The following is a 26,673-nucleotide window of genomic DNA, read 5'->3' on the forward strand; positions in this document are numbered from 1 at the left end:
TGCTCTCTGAGCTTGGTTGTTTTCTTGCAGACATTTCATCATCCAAACTAGGTAACACCATCAGCACTGATGGTGATACCTAGTTTGGGTAATGAAATGTCTACAAGAAAGCAACCAAGCTCAGAGAGCACCAAGGATTCCTCATAAAAGGAACCCAAATAATCCATATTAACGAGAAGCACTCGAAGTTGTCCCACCATCCCCATCTCAACCATCTGGCCAGAAATGGCAAATTTGATCTTGCCCTATACCATATTTTTCGGAGTATAAAACGCACTGGAGTATAAGACGCACCTACCTTTTTTGGTAAGGAAAAGAAGAAAAAGAAATCTCCCTCTGCCTCTGAGCAATTTTGCCTCATTGCAGCAAACAGCAAACAGCCTGCTTTACTTTCATTTTCATTTTCAGCATAGCTTGATTAGCACAAGGGAAAAAAAAAATCTGCTGCAGCAATTTACCTCTTTGCAGCAAGCAGCAGAGCCCTGAGCAAAACAGCTGAGAGCAAATCAACTGAGAGTCGGGAGGCCGATGGAATCAACTTGTGCTAATTAGGCTGTGCTAAGCTGAAAGGAGCTGTTTTTTCTTGCTGTTTGCAGTGCTGCGAGGCAGATGCCAAAGGGTAGGGGCCAGTGGGTGAGCGGGGCTACATTTGGTGTATAAGACGCACCTAAATTTTCACCCCCTTTTAGGGGGGAAAAAGGTGCGTCTTACACTCTGAAAAATACGGTATATTTTTTTTTAAAGAAGACATATAAGCAAGGTCTTTTTAGGAAAGTATTTACTTGCCTCTTTCAGTGTAGACAGCACTTCTCATCCATCAAGAGAAGCTCTGATAATAAAAAAAAACCACTTCCTATAATTCTTAGCTATGTGACATGTTCGTTGATGCACCTCTTACGGCCTAGTTCATCTTGTTCCAGCACCAGGTGTCCTGTCTACCCCAATCTAGTTAGGCTACAAATCTTGCAGTCCTCTTTCTCGTCACTAATATTTCAGTCAACTTGAAAACATGCTTGAAAGCATCTTTATGCTACATCACACATCTGACAATGTGCACCCACATGCATGAATAAAGTCTATTAATAATTCCAGAGGGGACCATTACTTAGGGGAGACTAGAGAGCATATACTTTTAAATCAGGTTCTCGGATATTTTCCAGCCCAATGTGTTCAATGCTGAAACAACTTTATCTTTCTGAGCTAAGCCACATAGGATTGGTGAGCTTTGTGGCTTACATCGGCTGCTTGCAATTTTTTACAAGCAAATGAAATATTCCCAGCACATTACGCATAATCAAAACAGGCCCAATTAAGCTCAGTACTCTATATTCCACCTCATTAATTGCAACTCCTAAAATATAACAGATGTGATTGCTGCGGGCCATGAGTTAAAGACAAATTTTTCAGTTACGCACTTACAATGCAACCTAAAAGTTACATGAAGATTTAATTATTACTTTCATTTTCATGACTTCCTGTAAAAGCTCGTTTTTAAACTTAACAGCAGTAGTGTTCAACCACAACCCTTTGCAAAGTGTTCAGTGTTGCGTGCTGCAGTAAAAAAAACCATTTTTTTCTGATATGCTTGACCCTATTATTACAAAAAGCAAGGGTATTTGGGAAATTCACAGTAATTTTCTACATACAGCATGGGGAGCCATTTCACCATTGCTTCAAATACCATTATCAATGAAGGAACATTGGACATTATCTGGTATACTTGAAGACCGGTGTAGCCATGAGTCCTGTTTTACAAAGGACAATGCACAATCTGATGACAATCCTCCAGTTTTAAAAAAAAGGCTTCTGTCTAAAAAACTGTCCAACCCAAAAGAAGAATCAGCATCGTTAAAGCTGCCCATTAATAGCGCCAGGACAACAGATTAAACAGGTTTTGGAAAATCTCTTTTCCTATTATTTCTACTTCAGTTATTGCAACTGTTTTTGATATTAATTATAAGTACAAGTTAGCTCTCACACGTTTCCGCTTGCACAGCTTCTGAAATCTGGATCCCTCGGTGCCCTTTTGCTGGGATAGTGGGGCTATTGTAGTGATGGGGCTTCTGGATGTACATTTTTGATGCAAAAACATTCATATATTACAGTTTAAAACAAGATTAGACAACCTGTTAACCTCCCAATATTTTGGACTATTGTTCTTGCTTTTGTTACTTCCCCTGCTGACTTGTGCTAATAGGAATTGAAGCCACACCAGATATTTCTCTGTAGCCTAGAGTATACAGGTAGTCCTCAACTTATGGCCACAATTGAGCCCAAAATTTGTTAACTGAGACATTTGTTAAATTAATTTTGCCCCATTTTACAATCTTTCTTGCTTCGGTTGTTAAGTGAATCACTGCAGCTGATAGGTTAGTAACCTGGTTGTTAAGTGAATCTGGTTTCTCCTTTGATTTTGCTTGTCAGAAATCTACAAAAATTGATCACATGACCTCGGGACACTGCAACTGTCATAAATATGAGTCAGTTGCTGAGTGTTTGAATTTTGATCATGAGGATGCTGGAAAGATCGTAACTGTTGTGACCGAGGCCCACATAGTGATTATCAAACACAATTCAGTCCTGAACAAACTTATTTTATTAAAACAGCTGAGAATTAATTCATTCTCAGCTTAGTCCAAAACAAATTCTTTATAACCAGTCCTATGGCCTTATCACCAAACTTTGATGTCTTTGGCAACCTGCCAAAGGCTTTTCTTGGCAAACCCCCCATAAAGTTCAAGACACGCTGACAAGAAGCACTGGAATCAACATTGTTTTTCTACAAAGAACCTAATGGCTTGTTGCTGCTCTTTTAAGCCTTATGGGAGTGGTCAATCATCTTCTGGCCTTACTCCCAAGTCGTCCTTTTTGCTTCAGCTGCTCTTGCCTTTTGGCAGCTCTTCGCATGCATGCATTAGAAACAGGCTCCTCCTGTTCCTTTGCCTCTCTGAGGTCTGCCTCTGGATGCTCCGGAGTCCGCACATCATTCCCAGATGGCCCTGGCCCCATCTTTGCCTCCAACGCAGAGCCCTCATCCGGGCCTTCCCCTGACTCCAGGACTGGCCCATTGTTCTCCCCAGCCTCCTCACTGTCCAACTCCACTGCCAGCTCCGCAGGCTGCTGGCGGACCACAACAGTAACTGTGAAAAATGGTCATAAGTCACTTTTTTCAGTGTCATTATAAGTTTGATCAGTCACTAAACAAACCAGCTGTACATGACTTCACTATGGAATTCCTCTCTGCTCACTTTCATTTGTGGCATAAATGAACTCCAGAAACTGTCTCTTCCCATTCACTCTGTCACATGATCAGGAGAAATGAGAAAATGTTTTAGTGCTTTTGTTTCCATGGCATTGAAGCCTTTAGCATCTTTGGGGGAGGGGGTCAAGGAAGATGAACAATAAAGCACGAGGGATGATATCATTAATAAATGCCTTCACTTAAAGTACTTGCATCAGAAACTTGGACATAAATAACCAATGGCAAATATTTTTGATTGCATCTTTCAATTACAGGTAGCCCTTGACTTACAACAGTTCATGTAGTGTCCGTTCGAAATTACAATGGGATTGAACAAAGTGACTTATGACCATTTTTCACACTTATGACCATTGCACCACCCTCATGGTCATACAATCAAAATTTAGATGCTTGGCAACTGACCCATATTTATGACATTTGCAATATCCTGGGGTCATGTCATCACCTTCTGTAACCTGACCAGCAAAATCAATGGGGAAACCAGATTCAAATTAACAACTTAACTTGTTACTAACTTAACAATTTCAGTGATTCTATATCGAAAAGGTGCTAAAGAAAATTTATCAATATCTATTGGAATATAAAATGGCAGAAGAACAAGTGAAGGAAACCATGATAAAGTGGGCTCAAAATTTTGGTTATAATATTAATATAGTTGATTGGCAGGCTCTATGGGGGAGAAACAGGAAACTAACGATAGCTACTGCATACAAAGAAAATTTGTATAAAATGTTTTATAGATGGCACCTCCCACCCACAAGATTAGCAAAAATGAACAAGAATTTATCACCACAATGTTGGAAATGCAATTTAGTGCCAGAATCTTTCTACCACATGTAGTGGTTATGTAAAAAAGCCAGGGAGTTCTGGCACCAAATTAAGGCATGGCTGGAGGAGATATTAGAACAAAACATAGACCAAAAACCAGAATTACTCCTATCAATACACTTAATGTTTCTTGTGACAACAGCAGCAAGTTTGGTTTATGGACAATACTGGAAAAAGGAAGAAATCCCACTGGAAGAAGAAATAACAAGGAAGATTTTGATGTGTGCAGACATGGACAGACTGACACTAGAACTCAAAAACAAGAATGAGACAGAATACTATAAAATCTGGAATAAAATGTATTATTGGTTGGAAAGGAGAAAAGGAGTTGGAACAAAAAAGATTTAGGGTTTGTAGAATTAGTATTGGATAGTGTTAATAAATGTAAATAGTAAACAAATTGTAAGCCACCCTGAGTCTCCGGAGAAGGGCGGATTTATATAATTTATATTTGCATATAAATTAAAGCAAAAAAAAAAAAGTAAATAGACTGGTTACAGTATAAAGAAGAAAAGTGAAACATGTAGAAAAAATGAGATATACAAAAACTATCACTATGTCAGTTAATAGTTCGGTAACCTTTAGCATGAATTACGGCCTTACAACCAGTGGTGGGATTCAGCCAGTTCGCACCACTTCGGGAGAACCAGTTGTTAACTTTCTGAGCAGTTTGGCAAACTGGTTGTTGGAAGAAATCATTAGGGCAGAGAACTGGTTGTTAAATTACTTGAATCCCACCACTGCTTACAACATCTTCCCATGGAGTGAACCAAGTCTTTTAGTTCTGCAGCTGTTACAATGTGAAACCAAGATTGAATGATTGCTTCTATTAACTGGGTTTTATTGCTGGGTTGCTTCTGACTAACAAGTTTCTTTAGTCGGCTCCATAGATTTTCAATTGGGTTAAGGTCTGGGCTATTCCTAGGCCATTCTATCAGTGGAATATGATTATCTTGAAACTCCAAAAAAAAAACCTGGTGTTATTAGCCGTCAAACCTCAAAAATACACTTTTCCCAAATGGTTTCCACAATTTTGGCCACTACTGTACTGGTTGGATTTAAAATTATGTACAGAATATCTCCATGTTTGTCAAATGCATGTTAAAACTAGACACATACATAGCTGTTTCCAACATGCATTTCTAGCCAAATCCGGACAGAATTGGGAAATAGCGCAAGACATTAATTATAGGTATAACTTGTGTTGCAGTTTAACCCACAATTTTCACTGAAGGAATCCACAGCAAACCACTGTGATGTGACATTTCCCTACCTTAGTAAGACTGCAGTACAAAATCAAATGAAAATAGACAAGCAAACATGCAGATGATGTTTATTACTGAACAACCACAGCTGGTTCTTAATATTTTCAAAAGCATATCTGGGGTTCTTTGAATAGTTGTAAAATTTTCTTGTTGTTTCTTTTGTATCATGTCATTTAAGATTCATCAAGAGGATAAGCGTGTTTCTATTTTGAACTGTGATGAATAAAACACTTGTCCTGTTTGTAGATATTGAGAGCAGAGTTAAATAATGAAGACCCTAGTGATTAGCTTCTGAAGTCTTTGTTTTGGAATTGTTAATTTATATTTTGCTTTTTTCTGGTGCTGTTTTAATTTCTGGGAGCTGCACAGACTTACATATGTGTGATGGATGGCTATATAAGCTAAATAAATAAATAATAATATGTTTTGGCTTACTAGAACTAGTACAATAACACTATGTCACTATATAAAATATATATATGTTGGCAATTATACTATCATTCCTTATCTGTCTGCCTGCCTGCCTGCCCTTCCCCCCACTCTCTTTCTCTCTCTCCATCTCTCTCCTCCCCCCTCTGTCTATTATCTATCTCTGACTTTTAATCGATTCCATTTATTCATTAATAATGAAAAAATACTGGCCTGCTAGCTGAAATGTGATCTTGTTGTTTGTTTGTTTGTTTGTTTGTTTGTTTGTTTGTTTGTTCGTTCATTCATTCATTCATTCATTCATTCATTCATTCATTCATTCATTTATATCCCTTTATTATTTCCATAATTATTATTTTCTCAATGACTCTGGCTGCAGTCACAGTTGATATTCAACATGGATTATTATTGGAAAAAAGTTTGGAGTCATCAGAACTGAATTCGTCTTAAACACCTGTTAAAATACACTGCCTTAAATGTATAATTCTGGAGCCACAGGGATTATTGGATAGCCTGACACTTTTGCTACCATAAAAAAATTAGCAAGCCATGAGAAAGGTGTATTCCTTTCTCTTCTTAGCAATATGATGCAGGCAGCCAGGAAAAAAAAAATCTCTTTTGAATTCACCGTAGAGAATGTTTCATGAATGATTATTCTGGCGGCATAAGCAGCATCAAAAACAGATCATTCAGAAGAGGGAAAGGAACTAAGTTTTTATCTGCATCATGTGAGTGTGGGAAGTTCTTGACTTACGACCACAACTGAGCCCAAAATTTATGTTGCTAAGTGAGACATTTGTTAAGGGACTTTTGTCCCATTTTACCACCTTTCTTGCTACAATTGTTAAGTGAATCACTGCAGCTGTTCAGTTAGTAACACGGTTGTTAAGTAAATCTGGCTTCTCCATTGACTTTGCTTGACAGAAGGATGTCAGGGTTCCGACCAGTGCCCTAATGCAATTAAGAGTCTCAAGCCATCTGGCAAAAAAAATCCAGTCTTTTATTAGGAGCACCATGTCAGCATTACCTAAGTGAAGCCAACTCTGACTTCACCCCCTTCATGCCTTGCCTCTGACCCTGTTTCCCCCTCCCCCCAAAGTGTGTCACCTGGTCACATTCCCCAACGAGGTAATTTCACGGGTTGCAGAAGTCACTCCCTTCCAGGCATTGCTGGTATCCACGGAGATGGCCTTGATTTGCTCAGCCAGAATGCATCTTGTTATGGTTGAGGAGTAAATTCCTTGATGCAGCTGGGAAGCATGATTTCCCATCCCTCTGCCTATGGCAACTTGGGAGCAAGTCAGGGAAGCTTCACGAGTTGACAAAGGTCACAAAAGGGGATCGCAAGACACAGGGACACTGCATCCATCATAAATATGAGCCAATTGCTGAGCATCTGAATTTTGATCATGGGGATGTTGCAATGGTTGTAAGTGTGAAAAACAGTCATAAGTCACTTTTTTTCAGTGTCGTTGTAACTTCGAACGGCCACTAAATGAACTGTTGTAGGTCAAGGACTATCTGTGCCTTGAGGAACAACTCTTCTAATAGAATTACATGTCTATTAACTAAGTTTCAGTTGTGTTATTAATACATTTGAAAACATGTTATTAGAGCTATGATAAGAAGGGAGATAAAAGAAGGGCATGTTGAATATAAATATAAATTTGGCAAAATAACATTGATTATGTGCCATCAAATTAGTGTCAATTCTCAGCAATCACATAGCTATGTGTATACATACTCTCTCTCTCTCACACACACACACACACACATAGTCTGATCTTGGAAATGATCCTTCAAGTCATCCAATGGTGCAGCAATCATTGTAACTGAATTCATCTACATTGCTGCTAGTCATCCTCTTCTTCTCTTTTTCCTTCTCTCTTTCCTAGGATTAGAGACTTTTCCAGAGAACCGAGTCTTCCTTTACTCTGTCTAAAGTTGGATCATTTTCACCTGATCATTTGTGCCTTGAGTGAGAACTCTTGGATGACTTTTTCAATGACCAATGTTGTTTTCTTGAATGTCCGTGGTATTCTCAGGAGAATCACAAAACTCTTTTTATCCTGCTTTGTGTTCTAAAATAGGGGGAAAAAATGAATCTGAGCTTTAAAAAGGGGGAAGCTCAGCTTCTTAGCAGGGGTAAGTTGGAAATTGGCTTTCTAAGAGGGGTTTGTTCTTAGAAATATTTTCACATAATCACTGTTTGTCCAGGGAAGGAAATCAAGAGGGGAGAGCTAGTGCGAAATGATTGCAGTTGCACTATCTCACGGCAATACATTTTCACTCCAGGATCCATCTTAAGCTACACCTCAACCATAGCTTTAGGAGCAGCACAAGAAATGGAGAAATTGTCCACAGGGGACCACAGAACCCTTTGTCCCATTTTAAATCCACCTCTCTACGATGTGTTACACTTTTGCAAATTGTTTGGGAAAGGTCATTGCTAAGTGGCAGAGCAGTGATTTGAGGGAAATTCTTCCTTTGCCATATCAATTGGACTGCAGCAGAAATAGGTAAGCATGCATTTCTTATATCTGTTGTATAATTTATTAGATGTGTTAAAATAAAAACCAGCATTTCAAATAAACAGCAATAAGTATGCATTTAAATAAAAACCCTAACAGGAACAGCTATTTAAAAACCATGCAACAATAATAAAAAAAAAAACTGGCTTAAGGAAATAGCTTTAAATTAAACTTAGGGGAAAATAAAACTTAGAGGCAAAAAAGCACTAATAAAAAAGTCCAAATGGATCTCTATTAACAAAAACAATGGAGTGTTTTTCACAATAGTATGTTGTAGGGTCAAATCTAAATGCAATGATTCTTCAGCACCTCGTGACCTACAGGTAGCAGTCCTCAACGTACGACTACAATTGAGCCCACACTTTCTGTTGTTAAGTAAGACATTTTTGACACATTTGTTAAGGGAGTTTTGCCCCATTTTACGAGTTTTCTTGCCACTGTTGTTAAACGAATCACTGCAGTTGTTAAATTAGTAACAGGGCTGTTAAGTGAATCAGGCTTCCCCACTGACTTTGCTTGTGAGAAGGTCGCAAAAGCTGATCACATGACTCCAGGACACCGTCATAAATATGAGACAGTTGCCAAGTGTCTGAATTTTGATTATGTGACCTTGGGAAGCTGCAATGGTCATAAGTATAAAAAATAGTCAAAAATCACTTTTTCAGTGCTGTTGTAACTTCAAACGGTCACTAAACAAACTGTTGTAAGCCAAGGACTACCTGTATTAGCCATGAGAGAAAGCCAGGTGTGGTCAGAGAGCTAAAGACTTTCTGCTGATCCTTCATAGTCTATTCCTCTGTCTATGAGCCTGCTAAGATTGGGCTGCTTCCTTGTATCCTTTTTCCCCCATATACATGGAACACTTGCTCTTGGACTTTCTTGCTGTTAGTGTTTGCCTATGGTAATCATGTATTTCCTTTTGTTATAGTTACAAAACATGCTTCACTAATCATTGCTCAAGTCAGATTCTCACTCTGCTCACAAACGAAGCGCAATTGAGCATGGAATTTCCATTGCTATGGGATGTGGTCATAACGCACAGCATCATGTGGTCATGCTGCTTAACGACAGCAATCCTGACAGCCCCCATTACCTTCATTAAGTGAGGACCTTATGTAGGACCATGACTTGGGAAGAGGCACTGAAACAGTGTCCCAGGCAAACAAGCCAGCAGGTGAGAGCTATGAACAGGCATTTGATGTTGGGCGACACTATGGAGTGTAGGTAGGCATGAGCTACTGAATGCTGGAGGGCGAATGCTGGAGGGAGATGTTATGGAATACAGGCAGTCACTATGAAGTACAAGATTCCCATGTCATAAAATTTAATTCAAACTGCTCAAAATAGAGTTTTCCAATAGTTTTTTTTATTCTTGTGTTCTTCGGACAAAAAAGGAAAGCAAGTGTGCAATTAAGCTTATTTCTTTTATCTTTGTACATGTACTTGTCTAATTTCAAAGTTATCTTACTACAAGATAACTTTGAAGCTATGCCCAACAAGGCTCTTCAAATAACTATGCCAAACAAGGCTATTCAGGTTACTAGGCACAACAGGCTCAAATTGCTGTAAGCATTATTGCCCAACTAGGCTACACATTCACACAATACTCACATACACTCTCAACACAGGTGATCAGGCTGCGTTAGAGTGGTCTGGGAAGCAGACTCAGAGTGTCCCTTGCTTAAACAAGAATCATCTTGGACTTCGGGTTCATAACAGTCTTTTTGTTCTGTCCTCAACCCCACATACACACACCAACAGACATTCAGGAGTTAAAGACCAAACCAGCCGGCAAAATCCTTTTCCTTATGATAACGGAACTTGGCAACAACCTAGTGGGTGCCTGCCAAAAGTTTATTATTTACAAAGAGGAGAGATAACTTCTCCCCACTTCTAATACATCAAAGGAAAGCAGTTCAATAATTATGGAATTAAATCAAGTCCAGAGATACTTCCAGCAAAGTCTTAAAGCAAAAGTCCGGCAATGCAGAATGGCGTGGAAGCTTTCAGCTTTGTTCGTCACAAGGTTTGACTGGCCACCACGCTCCCTTTTATATCCTGTGGGGTGTGGTCCAGTGACTCAGCCTAATCTCGGGCACGCCCTTTCTTCTGTTGCGTGTGCTTATCTCTGCAGCACTGGCGTGGGTCCAGCCAAGACTTATTACCCTCATCACTGTCCATCTGTGGCTGCGTGGACGTGCTTGGCCCCGGCCCTATCTCTTGCTCTTTGGCGGACACCGAAGGCATTGCCAGAGAGGAGGGTCCTGGAGAGGGAGGCCTTGCCAACTCCTTTCCTTCACTCTCGGAGTCCTCTCCTGCCAATGACACAGGCTCAGGTAACGGAGCCACAACATTTCTCTTTATACCCATCTTGTTTCCTCTACATTCATAACTTACATTTTTGTTATATGCATAACATATAACAGAAAATATGTAATGCCCATGCTGCCCAGGAACTCCTTGGGGGGAGGGGGGAAATGGGGGAAGTGGGAATGACCTGAGACCTCCTGCCAGCTTCCCCATTGATTTTGCTTATGAGAAGCCAGCAAGGAAGGTTGCAAATGGCAACCGTGACCATGGGACACTGCAACCACTTTATTTACAAGCTACTTGCTAAGCACCTGAATTGCAATCACATGTTGCTGCAAGAGATGCACCTTCAAGGACTGGCTGTAAGTTCCCCTTGTTCAGTGCCAATGTTGGAAAGGAACCATCCCAGTCAGAAGGAGGACTCAAGAGAGGAATTGACCTAGACTTGCTACGTAAACACAAGAGAGTTGGGTCTGATTTACCCAGTACCACCAATGCCTTACCTGGTCTTTCCCAAAAGCTGCCAAATGGGGAGATTCCTGTATTATAGGCAGAGAACAATAAAGTAGCTATTTTGAACTCTGTATGTGTGGACCTGGTTGATTGCACATAACAGTTACTGAATTTTTTTACTGCCTTTCTGGGGGCATGTGATCTTTCCTTAAATCTGGATGCTTTCCTTAGGATATGTTGTGAAGTGAGTGAGACCAGCTGGTATCTTTAGGTGGTGCAAATGGATCTAAGGATTGCTTCTCCTGGGTGTGAAAGGGAGCTTTGTCAGTTCACTGAGCACAGGAACTGTCTATGGGAATTCTTCAGTCATCCAGATCATGGTTGTCCCAAAATTGGTTGGTTTCCAGAAAGTCCAGTTGCCTCTTGAAAAAGCTCCTTTGGTGCTTTTGCATTGCTTTGGAGTGGCCAAGGCACATGATTGCTCACTGATAGTAAGATTTTTTTTAAAAAAGGAGGTATGGGTGTGGATCCCCCAATTTGTTTTAGTTTTCTCTCATGATAATCAGGCTTAGTAACATGGCACCAGGCTTGAAGTTTATTTCGATATCTGTGGCATGTACTAATTATATTGTGATCCTGACAAACATGAGAGCCTTGAACCTAGGTCCCCTATATAATTTGTTAATTTGTCTCTTTAGCTCGGTATTTTGTAGCCCAAATATCCCCACCCACTTTCTGGAGAACTTAAATGAACTCTCTGCTAAAGGGTTTCACTTTATGAGCAAGAGTTGGCTGTTGATAGTTATCACTGCATTTTAACTATTTTAATTCCTCAAGATGCTCTGGCATCCTGCCTGATTTGTAACTCCGGCTTGCAGGTATTTCTAATCTAATGTTTGGTATTTATGGCAGCTTTTTGCAAGCAAAGAAGCTTTTTGTATTTTTGTATTTGTACGGGTAATCCTTGACTTAAAACAGTTCATTTAGTGACCACTCAATGTTACAATGGCACTGAAAAAAGTGACTTATGACAATTTTTCACACTTACGACCATTGCAGTATCCCCATGGTCACAAGAGTCTGGGCAAGGCGAAGCACCCCTCGACGTGAATGATGTCGAGTTGGCCACACCCACCCAGTCACATGACCACCCAGGCATGCCTACCCAGCTAGTCATTAGGGCAGAGAACCAGTTGTTAAATTATTTGAATCCCACCACTGGAAACCACTCTAGACTCTTGGGTTTACCACCACTGTATCCATCATGTACAGTGCACTGAAGTACGAAAGCTAGCCACCAGCCATGGAAGTTTAAATCATGATATTATGGTTCCTTCTAAAGAGCAGTCTCGTTAAACATGACAGCAAGGCAAGATTATGATAAATGTTTCTCACAACGCCAAGAAACTTAAGACCTTGTCAGCTCATGGACCTAAACTTTCTCACAGATTCAATTAATAAAACTGCCACTCATTGTAATCACCCAAGTTTTGCCAACTCTATTATTAGATGAGGTCAATAAAGCCTGGGCAAAAATGTTCCACTTGGAACTCCTATGGAGCAATTTAGTTCATTCTTTCTTTCTTTTTTTTTTTTAATATTCAATTTTGTACATGATTTATTTTTATCTTATAGTTATATAGGTAATTAAAATTCACTTGAATGCAGCCTTCTTTGATAAAGTGGTGTACAATATAGTCTATTCAATCTCAAATCCACTGAGATTTGCAAAAAATCTGAAATTAAGTAGTTTCTCTTCAGGTATGGCTCTTCTAAAAGGTCTGAAAATGATTTGGTGACTTTGGAGGTCCCATTGGAAATACAGGAATACAAAGAAAGAGAGGACATTGACATGCACTATTTAGCCAACTGGCAGAATTTTGACTCCTTTGCCGTTTGCAGTTCTTCCAATTCTCTTTTTAATGAATATTTTATTTCATATTATAAATCAACATTGATCTGCTGGCCTCTGTTTTGTTATGTTTGATTCTGGATGTTGCTCTAACTGGTGAATTGTTTTGAGATATCCCTTTCTTATTGGAGCTGATTCGTAATAGCAACTCATTACTTCTTTACTTTCAGTCTCTGCATATTTGTGATGGATAAGCAACTTTTCTTCCAGTAGACCTGCAGCTGCTGGCCCTGGTTGGTGAGCTAATAATCCTAAATCCTGTAGCCCACTTGTCATCAGATGTCCAGGAACTCCAGCACCTGGTGCAGTCCTTATTGACCTGAGTGATGAATAAATCAGTAATAAATTTCTATAAATTACTTCTCAGCATATTGTGTGAGGTGTGAGGTGGGTTGCATTGTGCGTGTGATTGACTCTAAGTCATCCAGCAGCTTTCATGCTTAAGAGAGTCCTAGAAGTCACAATATCCTGGTTTCTGTGCCAATACCTTCACCATACACATTCTTCACATACACATTCTTTGGAAATATTGTACTGCTAACTAGAGCATACAAAACATTTGCTAGACCAATTCTCAAATACAGCTCATCTGTCTGGAACCTGCACTGCATATCGGACATTAATACAATTGAGCAAGTCCAGAGATATTTTACGAGAAAAGTCCTCCACTCCTCTGCTCGCAGCAGAATACCTTATGCCACCAGGTCTAGACAACTTAGAACTATGCCGCCTTCTGTCTGACCTAAACATAGTACACAAAATTATCTGCTACAATGTCCTAACTGTCAATGACTATTTCAGCTTCAACCACAAAAATACACGAGTACACAATAGATACAAACTTAAGGTAAACTGCTCCAAACTCAATTGTGCTCAAACCCCATTCCTAAGAGGTCTTTAAGGGGCGTGCATAAGCGCACCAACATGCCTACTGTCCCTATCCTAATGTCCCCAATTATTCATATCCATTTCATGTATTCATAATCATGTTTATACTTACATCTGTTATCTAATACATGCTTGACAAAAAAAAATAAAATAAATAACACCAAACATGGTTGTGCTGTAATATTCTTCATGGAGAGAAAGAGAGAGAGGGAGGGTGGGAGTGAGGAAGATCAATAAAATAAAATAAATGATTTAAATAAATGATTCAACATAGCAAATGTGCACTATATGTAAATTTTGTCCATTGTGAATGGTGTGGCATATGTGTGCTGATAAGATCCCTCCTTTGATGCTTCACTGTCTTTGTAAAAATGGTATTTATCTGACAACTGCACGTTTCAACAATTTCCAAAGTTATACTCCACTCCCAAATTTCATGTAGTTCTCTAAAAAGCAAATGGGTAATAACTGTTTGTTGACTTTCTCATTATAGCCAATTGAAAAACTTTTCTTGTTTCCTAGATTTGAAGCAAGATCTGTTTTTTGACCTAAGACAAAATTGATTGCCTATGCAGCAATCTAAATTACACTAGAGTCATTTATGACATGAACCCTGAGTCCAAACAGAACCTTACCTCTCATGCTCGTTCCTTAAATTAAAGATCCATACAGGTTAGAACTGTTCTATCTTATCCTACAAAATAATATACATGTAAGAGATCAAAAATATTAAAAGAGATTGGTTTTGAAATATTTATCTGTTATGTTGATTACAGATTCTCTAAGATCAGTGTTGTTTTCTTTGCTCCTGTTTCATGGACTGCCTAATTCAGGAATTTTTTGGGAGAAGTATCCCAACAAATAGTATGGCTAAGATCAGAGGTGGGTTTCAGCAGGTTCTGACCAGTTCTGGAGAACCGGTAGCGGAAATTTTGAGTAGTTCGGAGAACCGGTCAAAACCGCCTCTGACTGGCCCCGCCCCCATCTATTCTCTGCCTCCTGAGTCCCAGCTGATCGGGAGGAAATAGGGATTTTGCAGTAACCTTCCCCTGGAGTGGGGAGGGAATGGAGATTTTACAGTATCCTTCCCCTAGAGTGGGGTGGGAATGGAGATTTTACAGTATCCTTCCCCTAGAGTGGGGTGGGAATGGAGATTTTACAGTATCCTTCCCCTGCCACACCCACCAAGCCACACCCACAGAACCAGTGGTAAAAAAATTTGAAACCCACCACTGGCTAAGATGGTTTATATCTAGCCACATTTGCTTTCCTGTAGTGTGAAGGAAGGCCTCCAGTGTACAAACATATCATCCACAAATGCAATTTGGTCACAGTTATTCAACCGTAGCTCATCCCTACAACATAATGATAAATGCTAGTATTCACTAAAAACCATAATATGCCAAATGTTCCAATCTGTGCTGTTTAGATCATCACAGTAACACAGTTTCACCTCCCTGTCACTGAAGTAGGCATTAGCCATCTGCTCCTGCCCGGATCTGTAGAATCTTTTGCTCAAGATGTGATCGTGTGTCAAAAGGGCATCAGCAACAATTTATTTCACATACATAGAGCAGGAATTCTAAGCTTTAGCATCAGCTATAAAGGTCAGGATAAGTTAATGGAAAGGGAACTTGTCTTTCCTAAGTACTTAGGATATTTCAGAACCCATCAAATTTGGTGGACATTGAAACCCAAGTATTTAGTTGGTGCAGAAATTACTATTATACCATCCAAAGTTCAATTTCTCAGGTAAGTTTTAGCAAATGACAGCACAGGGAGTTTTATTCTGAAGTTTCTGCTCGTACAAGAAGCTTAGATAATCACAGTAAGATGATAATATGACCTATGATTACCAGAATATCATATCAAACCTGCCACCAAAAAGTCACCTAAAAAGATCAACTGTTTGTGACTAAGGGATATATCATTTTTCCCCCCAAAAAAATGTTCCTTTGCCTCCAGTGGTAAGAGCACAGTTGGATTTTTCATCTATTCTTTTTTATTATTATTATTGATCAATGGCTTTTGGGAGCAGGTGGGGAAAAGGCATATTCCAAATGTGGAAAACACATTTCCTACAGCTCCACAGATATTGTACAGATGTGTAATTGGAAGGATTTAGAAATAGAGGAAATAGCATCTTCAGAGATGCCAAGCATCAGAAGAAACCTGTTAGCACTTTTTGTGATTAACACATTTTATTAAAGGCATATATTTGTGTAAGGTACAGCTCACTTCATCAGAAGCAGTGGAGTGGTTAGAAAAATATAAGATTTAAATTCAGATGAAGCAATAAGGGAGGAGGTGGGGGACAGAAAGCAGGATGTTTATGTAAATGTAGGTTACCTATGAGTCAGATTACAAGTACCTTATCCACTAGTTAAAAATCTATTGTGTTTGTTGGAAGATTTAGATGTATTACTTCAGCTGTTTTTTAGTCGATTGTGCTGGCAGTTTTGTTTCTTTCCAAGATGGCTGCTTTGAGATCTGCATGAGAATTAAAATGCTCTGATATTACTTTATCCTTAAGAACATAAGTAGAACCTGCTAGATTGGATCCCAGTCCATATAGCCCAGCAAACTGTTCTCAGATTGGCCAAGCAACTGAACAAGGTAGCCTAAAAAAAGTCTTAGCAGAGTTTATCAAAGTTTATCATAGTGCCATCAAAGCCCATTGATCCTCATTGTTTTGAGTCTTGAAGTATAACTTGTGCCATAATTGTTTTTGGCAAAATTTGACCTGTTTCTCCAACATGGAATCCAAAGAGGCATTTCTGGAGATGATAATATATCGACATATCTAATCTTATTATCCTGTAGGAGTTTATGATGATGCTTTTGATATAAATGTGATGGCCAAAGTATACAGTACATCTGGGTTTGTTGCAGTGCCAGTTCTTATGTTCTGTTGTTTCTTGTTCCTTGTGAGAATCTGTTTCAATCTGAATGATTGCCTGTACTGTATGCAAGTATGGACCTGCCACCCAATGTCAGTGAAAGTGCAATGTCATTGTCAAGAATTGTAGATAATTAATAATGGGTTAATTATTAAGCTAATTAATAACCAACAGAATTGAAAACCAGCTTGAGAACCAATGGCATTCTTTTGTCCCATCTTTTAATAAGCACTGCACATCAGAACAGCTAGACACAACAGTTTTTTCCTGAACACCATCACTCTGCTAAACAAATAATTCCCTCAACACTGTCAAACTATTTACTAAGTCTGCATTACTATTAATCTTCTCATCATTCCCATCACCCATTTCCTTCCACTTATGACTGTATGACTGTAACTTTGTTGCTTGTATCCTTACGATTTATATTGATATTGTTTCCTGATTGCTTATTTGTACCCTATGACTTAAGTGTTGTACCTTATGATTCTTAATGAACGTATCTTTTCTTTTATGTACACTGAGAGCATATGCACCAAGACAAATTCCTTCTGTGTCCAATTACACTTGGCCAATAAAAAATTCTATTCTATTCTATTCTATTCTATTCTATTCTATTCTATTCTATTCTATTCTATTCTATTCTATTCTATTCTATGTACACCCTGGCTCTGGCTTTGTTGATTTGTTTAATGATCTTATTGGGTGGGTAGTTCGCTTCCCAGATTATCTTATTTGAGCCAATCCTTTGAGCATCTCTGTCAAGTGGGTCAGAACAAATGCAACTATAATATAAAGCCTACAACTGATAGATTTCATGGTGGGTCATGAAAAAAGGCACTTTTTTCATGCATACCTACATGAAAGCATGTAGGCTCTTTGTAGCTTTCCTATATTATGTGTTATAAAGGCAGAAATCAGAGGCAAAATAAATGGACTGCTGCCAGACAACTTGGATTCAGTAAGGATATATGTATATGTGTATATGTGTGTCTGTGTATATATATATATGTAATTTTATAATAATGTTTTTATTAATTTCATTAAAGGAATTATTTACGAAGTTAAAATATAAACATGAAAAAATATAAAAGGGGGAGGGAGGGCTTCCAAAACTTTTGATTTTCCATTTTGTATTTACCCAGAGCTGGGCTGAGGTGAGAATTTCCCCTTTACTCCCCTCCTGATTCTCCAGAGGACTGGCGGAGAAGGGAGAAATCTGTTTATAGTATGTGTGTATATGGGGAATGGCAGCAAATAGACATAATTTACCAGTAACTTTTACCCACAAACATGGGTGACCTTAGAATTGAAGGACCTCCAAGTGGTTGGTTTGACCCACATTTATTTCTTATTACACAGATATTTTGCAAATTCACTTGCTTTTATAAGTCTTTAAAAGGGGAAACTCTTTCAATGTTTCCCAAGGGCATTGCCCTTTACCACACATATATGAAACCCAGTCAGAGGCATGCTTAGCAACCTTGTTTAAGCTGAGTAGGATATATCCTGAAGCAATTCCCCTGGGGAGTATCTGGAAGTGTCCATCCATTGAACCCAGAACAGTTTTGGCATTAAAACAAGAGCTACACAAGTATTCCATCTGAGGCAGTGGTAAAATCCAAATTTTTTTACTACTGGTTCTGTGGGCATGGCTTGGTGGGTGTGGCTTGGTGGGCATGGCAGGGGAAGGATACTGCAAAATCTCCATTCCCACCCCACTCCAGGGGAAGGATATTGCAAAATCTCCATTCCCACCCCACTCTGGGGCCAATCAGAGGTGGTATTTGCCAGTTCTCTGAACTGCTCAAAATTTCTACTACCGGTTCTCCAGAACCTGTCAGAACCTGCTGGATTTCACCCCTGATCTGAGGCTATCTACATGCAAAGCACCATCTACTCTTCTATTGAGCTCTGGCCCTTTCAAAGAAAAATGAAGGCAGATCTAATTTTACAAAACAGATTGAAACACCATTGACAGTTCTGGATCTGTATCAGACCTTCAGGAGAAAAAAAAAAAGTTTAAATGTAGTAACAGTACACTGACAAGAGAAAAACGTATAAGGCTACCTCAAAAGAGGTTTAAGAAGATGAAGATTTGTGTCTGGACTAGATTAATGGAGACAAGTGCAGAAAATTACATTTTACTTTCTTGCCTTTTTAGCAGTTTTCAGAGCCTTACTTTGGCAGCTTTGTAAGATTCTTTAGTGAATAATAAGAATAAAAATGATGTATCAAAAAGAAACTCATGTGGTATAAAGAGCTCAGATTCATAAAAAATGAAAAATCTGTTGACTCCACCAAGTTTTAAAAGAGAATGAGTTCAACCCAGCCTTAGCCATGATTAGAGTAAATACATCAAAATCCATGGGACATATGAATTTATATTAACTAATTTAACTCCCAGTGATAGTAAATTAGTAATGATTAACTTCAGCCCTATTATGGTAATTTCAGTGGCTTTTCTTTAAACATGACTAAGACTAGATTCTATCACTGCTACTCCCTTTTCATTCTTTTTTCCACAAACAATGAGGCAAATTTAGAATGATACAGTCTGATGCTCAGATTATAATGAAGTAAATATCAAAAAACACAGGATTTATATATATGTATAGGTCCACTTTGATTAATATTTAAAAAGATGTGTGGGATCAGTTCACAGAAAATCCCAAGACTGTAGAACAGATTGGGAAGTTGTGGGAGGGAGGATTCTGGTAAGAGAACAATGGAAACATCATTTCCATATCATTGTCAAGGAAACAGCATCAACTGGAAAGAGGACCATGCGTCACTAGAAAGTTTTCCCCAAATGTTTTTCATTTATGTTTAACAATTGTTCCTCTCTTTTTTTAATTCTCGTAGACTTTTTTCCTTTGTATTTCGCTATTCTAACAATGATTTTTAAAAATTCAAAAAGGAAATAATATAAATTTATCCACGTAGTTATCAGGATTATGTAAATGAGGCTTTAGATTACACATTTGATGCAATTATAACTCTATCATCCTTATAATGTATATGTTACCTAATTCACTCATTTATTTAAGAATTGAATGATCAAGGGGTGGAACAACTCCTTTTTTTTGTGCAGTCATCAATTTATTCTCTCCAGCAAAATGACTGATTATTTTAGCGCTCATAATTGCTGAATTATTACCGACAGATGTATCCTACACTTTGAAAAGAAATCTATCTTCCAACATTCACTGCAAAATCTCCTGTGGGAGTTCCTTCTTTCTAACTTGTTTGCTATGAAGAGTGTTTCATTTAGAGCTATGTATACATCTAATTTATTAACTGAGTCAACATTGCATCATGTTGATAGATCAGAAAGCAACCGTTTCTTCCTGCTGTTTTTTTAAGGCCAAGGATATTAAGCATTAATGACAATATTGTTAATTATGATAGAAGCATAGTTTTTTTTATTATTAGTGATTTATGTTATTGTTTTAAAATATTCATAAGGAAGAGCTGTACTTTGAACAAAAATATCTATCATATTAAATTCTCAATTCCAAATAGGATAGGAAAAAATATATATTTCTGAAACTCAGGAGAACTGTTGCTAATCCTCATTACAGATAATGCTGAATTGCAGTTTCCAGAAGCCTCTACTAGTATAGTAAATGGTACAGAATGTTGAAAGATGTAGTGTAGAAACATTTTGGATCATCCCAGGATTCCTATCTCATTTTAGGCAATATTGAGATAGTTGAACCAACATGCTGCTTCTGAAAGGCTAGCTTCTAGGAAAGTGAAGAAACTATCCAATAACATTCTTGCGGCTTATCTAGAGCTATAAAAAGGGGGCCCCATTCACCTTGTGTTACTCTTGAGCAATCGCACCTGATACCTGAATTTGGAGTGTTTTTAGAACAAATCGGTATTTTATTTCCCCTCATCTATTCTAGTAAAAGTATCAGTGGTTATAAACCTTTTTGTTGATTTGCAAGCAGTCTAAAACTTATGTAGGAATGAACCCACATTTCATAGATACCAGTATGGGGGGAAAGCTACTTTCCTTTCAAATCTGTATTTTTAAAATGTCTTTAACTGCAGAAAGGCTGAGAAAGAGATTTCTTAAGGAACATATGATGACCCTTCCTGAATAAAACAGATTTTTCTACTGGGAATGAGGTAAAAGAAAGATTCACTTCTTCTGAATATGATGAATGGTACCTCCAGGATATAGCATGGTATAGCCCCACTGAGAAAATTGTTTGTTTGTTTGTTTGTTTGTTTGTTTGTTTGGCCTTCAAATCAGTCTTGACTTTTGGTGAATGCCTAGAGAAATCTATAGGAGGGAGGGAGGAAGGGAGGAAGGGAGGGAAACTGGATCAAAGTTATCCAGCTGGCTTTTTGCCTAAAATGGGACTAGAATCCCAGCTGTCCCAATTTCCAATCTGATGCCTTAATTACTACACCAACCTGGCTCTTGTGCAACCAATTACACAACACCATATACCCAGTGGTGGGATTCAGCCAGTTCGCACCACTTCGGGAGGACCGGTTGTTGACTTTCTGAGCAGTTTGGCACACTGGTTGTTGGAAGAAATCATTAGGGCAGAGAACCGGTTGTTAAATTACCTGAATCCCACCACTGCATATACCTGAAGATAGACAAAGCTCTGAACTGCAGCCACCCACTATCTCCTTTTGTAAGAATGACCCTATGCTCTGTGTAACCCAGCAACATTATGATGCAAATTATCTTTGAAGCTACTGTTTTGCTTTGCAGCATGCTTATTTTCTTTCAGTCAGCATTTGCATAGCTTAATATTTCTTCATCCTTTTTGTGAGCTTTTGTAAAGATTTTACTAAGGCACACACATTCATTTACTTATTCTTGGTTTTGACCATATATGTATAATTTGTAATCATTCATTTTATTTTCTCTGCCAAACATAAGTACCTTGATCCAGGGTGGATTTGATTTAAATCGAGTTGATTTAAATCACAATTTAAATCACTAGTAACAAGGCTTGATTTAAATCAACTCGATTTAAATCATAATTTTTAAAGAGCAACTGTCATCTCTGCTACTCCTTTGACCCACTGTTGACTCACCGATAGTCCCAGTGTTGCAGAATATACAGCCTCGTGCTACATAACTAAGCTCCATTTCATGCTGAATAAACTAAATTATTTATGTATCTTAAATAGAAAACTATCTTACGATAGTTTTTTACCCCAAAAGTTTTTTATTAAAATAAATTCGATAAAAATCAAAAAAATCCGATTTAAATAAAAAAAATCTGATTTTTTTGATTTTTTTTAAAAAAATCATTGATTTTTATCCACCCTGCCTTGACCTGTGATACAGTAATATGAAGTTTCATACTTCTTTTTGCATTATACAATCTATCTAATATTTGTCTCAAATCATTTTGATTTGTTGATGACAAGGTATCATTTGCATACACAAAAGTACATATCCATAAAGCTTCCAGTCAACACATTTATAACATCATTATATATTTTCTGATAAATACACTGAACAAACAGTGAGCATCACATATCCTTGCCTTACTTTCCATTCAGTCCAAGCTACCACCCTTTAGCTCTATATCATTAATACAAAACTTTGCATAGTTGAAGCCTTTGGACTTTATCTTATGCTTTTTTTTCTAAACCAATAAGACTATAACAATATTTGTTTCTCTCATAAACATGAATACATTTTTCAGTCATATCTTGAGTAAAAAAATTATCTGTACTTACCCTGCCAGGTATAATATCAGATATCACTTCCTGAATTATGGCTGATTTTCACCTCTTGGACCTTTTCAATCAGAATTCTGCCAAAGACTTCCCAAACATTCTTAATCAACAAATGTCTTTGTGTTCTCTATTGATGTATTTTTTTTCTTTGAACTGGGGAAAAATAAAAGTATTCACAACATCAACATTATTCCCATCAGCAGATACAATGTTCACACGCATCTTAACTCATGCAGAATGAAATGTATCCATATTTTAACATTTCTGTAGTTAATAACTGGGGTGTTTTTTAATTAATATTTTTCATCTTTTACAGCGTGTTTTTTATTTTTATTTTTCTCTTGGACACTAACATTCACAGTCTACATTTGAGTTTAGCACTTCAGTTCATTCCTATATAAATCTCTAAAATACTCTGCCCAGTTTTCTCTCATTTCCGTTTCATCCCAAATCTTTTCAGCAGATTTATTTTTTAATTCAGTTTAATCTGTTTATTTAGTCCTATTCACTTCCATCCAAAATATTTTTTTTAATTTCTCACAACAACTCTCTGCCTTTCCTCTGTCTTTTTTTACCACAATGTTTCCTTGCTCTCTTTCCTTGCATTCCTTGTGACTATCCCTTTCTCCATTTGGTATAGGACAGTGATAGCAAATCTTTTCAGCACCGAGTACCCAAACCGGAATGCATGTTCATGTGTGCGCATGTGCGTGCCAGAGCACCGGAAACTGGGACTAGCTGGCTGGCGCATGCATGCCTGTTTCTTGGCCATTTTTGGTTGTTTTTCAGGCAGTGCTGTGGAGTCAGAGTCAGAGTCGGAGTCGAGGAGTTGGAGTCGGAGGAAATTTTGGATACCTGGAGTCGGAGTCGGAAGTACAAAAAAACCTGAGGAGTCGGAGTCAGAACATTTATCTCCCGACTCCATAGCCCTGACAGTGCTGTGGAGTCAGAGTCGGAGTCGGAGTCGAGGAGTCGGAGTCGGAGGAAATTTTGGGTACCTGGAGTCGGAGTCGGAGTCAGAAGTACAAAAAAAACCTGAGGAGTCAGAGTCGGAGTCGGAGTTGGAACATTTATCACCCGACTCCATAGCCCTGACAGTGCTGTGGAGTCGGAGTCGAGGAGTCGGAGTCGGAGGAAATTTTGGGTACCTGAAATCGGAGTTGGAGTCGGAAGTACAAAAAACCTGAGGAGTCGGAGTCGGAGTCAGAGTCGGAACATTTATCTCCCGACTCCACAGCCCTGTTTTCAGGCCATTTTCAGGCCGTTTTTCAGTGCTCTGGCACCCATGAAGACCAGCTGGCCACTCAGGCACCCACGAAGAAAAACAGCCTGAAAACGCCTAAGTCCCAGAAACCCAAAGACCAGCTGGCCGGCACACACATGCCTGTTTTTTGGCCCTTTTTTTGGCTGTTTTCAGGTTGTTTTCCAGCACTTCAGCACTCGCAAAGACCAGCTGGTCGGCACACATGTGCACACCAGAAACCAGAAGACCAGCTGGCGATAGTGTGCATGCCCACAGAGAGGGCTCTGCCACCTCTGGCACGCATACCATAGGTTCGCCATCACGGGTATTGGATTTTTTTTTTATTCTACATTTTTTGTACATTGCCCAAATTTATATTATTATACTTTCTAATTTGTTGATAATATTGAATTGTTGATCAATGGCTTTGATAAATAACCCTAACCCTAACCCTAACCCAACCCTAACACTAACCCTATAGATTAATCCATACTTATCCTTCTAGAAGAACAAGATCATTTTTTGGTCCAGCCTAAACACTATAAATCCAAAGCATTTTATAAATGGACAGAATTATTTACTCATTAGCATTTTTAAAGTTATCTTCTTCCAAAGGAACTGGCCTGTTCTACTAATAATATTTAATAATATTATAATAATATTTAAGGAAAAATAAATCAACAATAGAAATGTTCAAAGAAAATAGGCCAATATACCTTCAAAAGACAATGACCAATCTTTTTAAACATCCATTAGGGAATTCCATAAAGTCCAAAACTATTTGTATTGGATTATTTATTTATTTATTTAATTTAATTTAATTTAATTTATATGCCGCCCTAACTCCATAGGACTCAGGGCGGCTCACAACAATAAAATATCCAATAAAACGTGTTAAAATACATGTTAATTATATTTCATGTTTCTTAAAAGCTGGGACAATTTGATGGTATAGGACTTTTTTTATTCTACATTGTTTGTATATTGCCCACATTTATGTTGTTATAAGGCATTCAAAACTGTCAAATTTTCAGAGGTTGCACAAATGCCTAAATGAAATACAGAATGTAACAAATGCTTTACATCAGCTGTTTGGTGCAGATAATATTATTTTTGTACTTTTCTGGAAGTCTTTAAAAAGCTTCTAAAAGCAGTATACAGTAAATTATACAAAGAACAACATCAAAAGTACAATAAAAAACTACTTCAATAGCAGTGCTTACATAAGTATATATATTATACATATCTCAGTCCCCAAATCCCTTCTTAAAATAGCCAAGTTTTCACTACATTTCTAAATATTAACCAGTAACTTGCTCTTATTTCTGATTAAAAATCATTTATCCCATATATATATATATATATATTACTGAAGAAGAATTACTTTCAAGTGTAAATTTCTCATCAGAACTTGGGTGCAGCTTTAATTTCTTATCAAATGTAATCATTCATGTCCAACACTTCTGCATCCTGGAAATATCATATTATTCCAAATATGAGGGGTTTTTGGTACTCTCTGAGCTTGGCTGCTTTCTTGCAGATGTTTCATTACCCAAGTTAAGTAACATCATCAGTACTAGTAAGGAGTGGGGTTTGCTCTCAATTTATATTCTAGTGGCTTGCCCTGTCAGTGTTGGTATTCCAACAAATGAAACAACATATTAAAAAGTTATGATATTTATGCAGTTACTTACCAAGCACATGTAAATTATATTAAAGTAACCAAAATAGCTTTACAATCCCCAAGGCATGTCACAACTTTTGACCACCCCTAATGTTTGGAAATTAAAAGTTGAAAAATTTGATACGTCCTACAACTATAATTGGAACCAGGTTTTTACCAGGAATTCATAGGTACCAATAACTATCTAATTGTGTGTATAATGTTATATATTCAATATTATTTGCAATACAATACATTACTAATATTAACAAGTAAGTCCAATGGTGGTTTAAAAATGGGAAAAGTTGAAACCATCACTGTTGTGTTGAAGCCATAGATTTAAGAGAAAAATTCTTGATTTGAGCCTTAAATTGAAAATTAACCATTAAATTGTGTGTTTAAAATATGTGAGTAAAAGTCATATAGACATTATTGTCAAGTTTACAATGTAAACCCTAAAGTCATATTAATTTTCACTACATTTATTTTTCTCCAGAAAATCATATGTGGGGTGGAATGAGTGAAAGAGGTTGGTGCTATTATGCAGCACAATTAAAACAAAAAACAAAAAAAAACTGATTTGGGTTTCAGGAACATGCTGCCTTTTAGATTTGTTTTACTAAATTAAAAAAAAAAATATTTCAGTGTTACCAAAAAGCTAATATATTAATAATAAATATTATAAATCAAACTTGACATTGGCCTGGGACCAGGTTTAGATTGATCTGCTCAATCCTAAACAAAATATGGAGACAGGGATCTTATTTCTGACAACTTGCATACTAAAGGAATTACCCAGTTTATCCTCCAAATAAACAAAGGAAGGTGAAAGACAACAGGAAACAACAAAGAATGAAGAGGAATGAGGTAAAGTTGAGTGACTAACTAATCTAAACTAACTAATCTCTTTTCATATCACAGGGAATAACATTCTGGGATTCTTCAATTACATGGCTTTGTGGGAAGAAATGTGAGTTAATCCTTTGTTGTACTTTACTCTTTCCTGTCGGTTCAATCTATCTCAACAGAGCAATAATGTTTGTCAAGCTTTGATAGAGTTAGATTTTACAAAGGGAGCTAAGATGAATGTGGTTTATTTGACTTTGACTTAATGTGATATATGGCTCCATTATGTTTTATAATACACAGTTGATGACTCAACATTTTGTCAACCAGAATATGATAGTTTATTCAGCAAACTATAGTTTAAAGAAAATTTGCTCTAGCAAGATGTCTGAAACTCTTTAGTAAAATAAGGTATTTTA

The sequence above is a fragment of the Pantherophis guttatus genome, chromosome 1 (genome assembly GCF_059756535.1).
Source record: "Pantherophis guttatus breed Tessera chromosome 1, ASM5975653v1, whole genome shotgun sequence".
NCBI lineage: Eukaryota > Metazoa > Chordata > Lepidosauria > Squamata > Colubridae > Pantherophis > Pantherophis guttatus.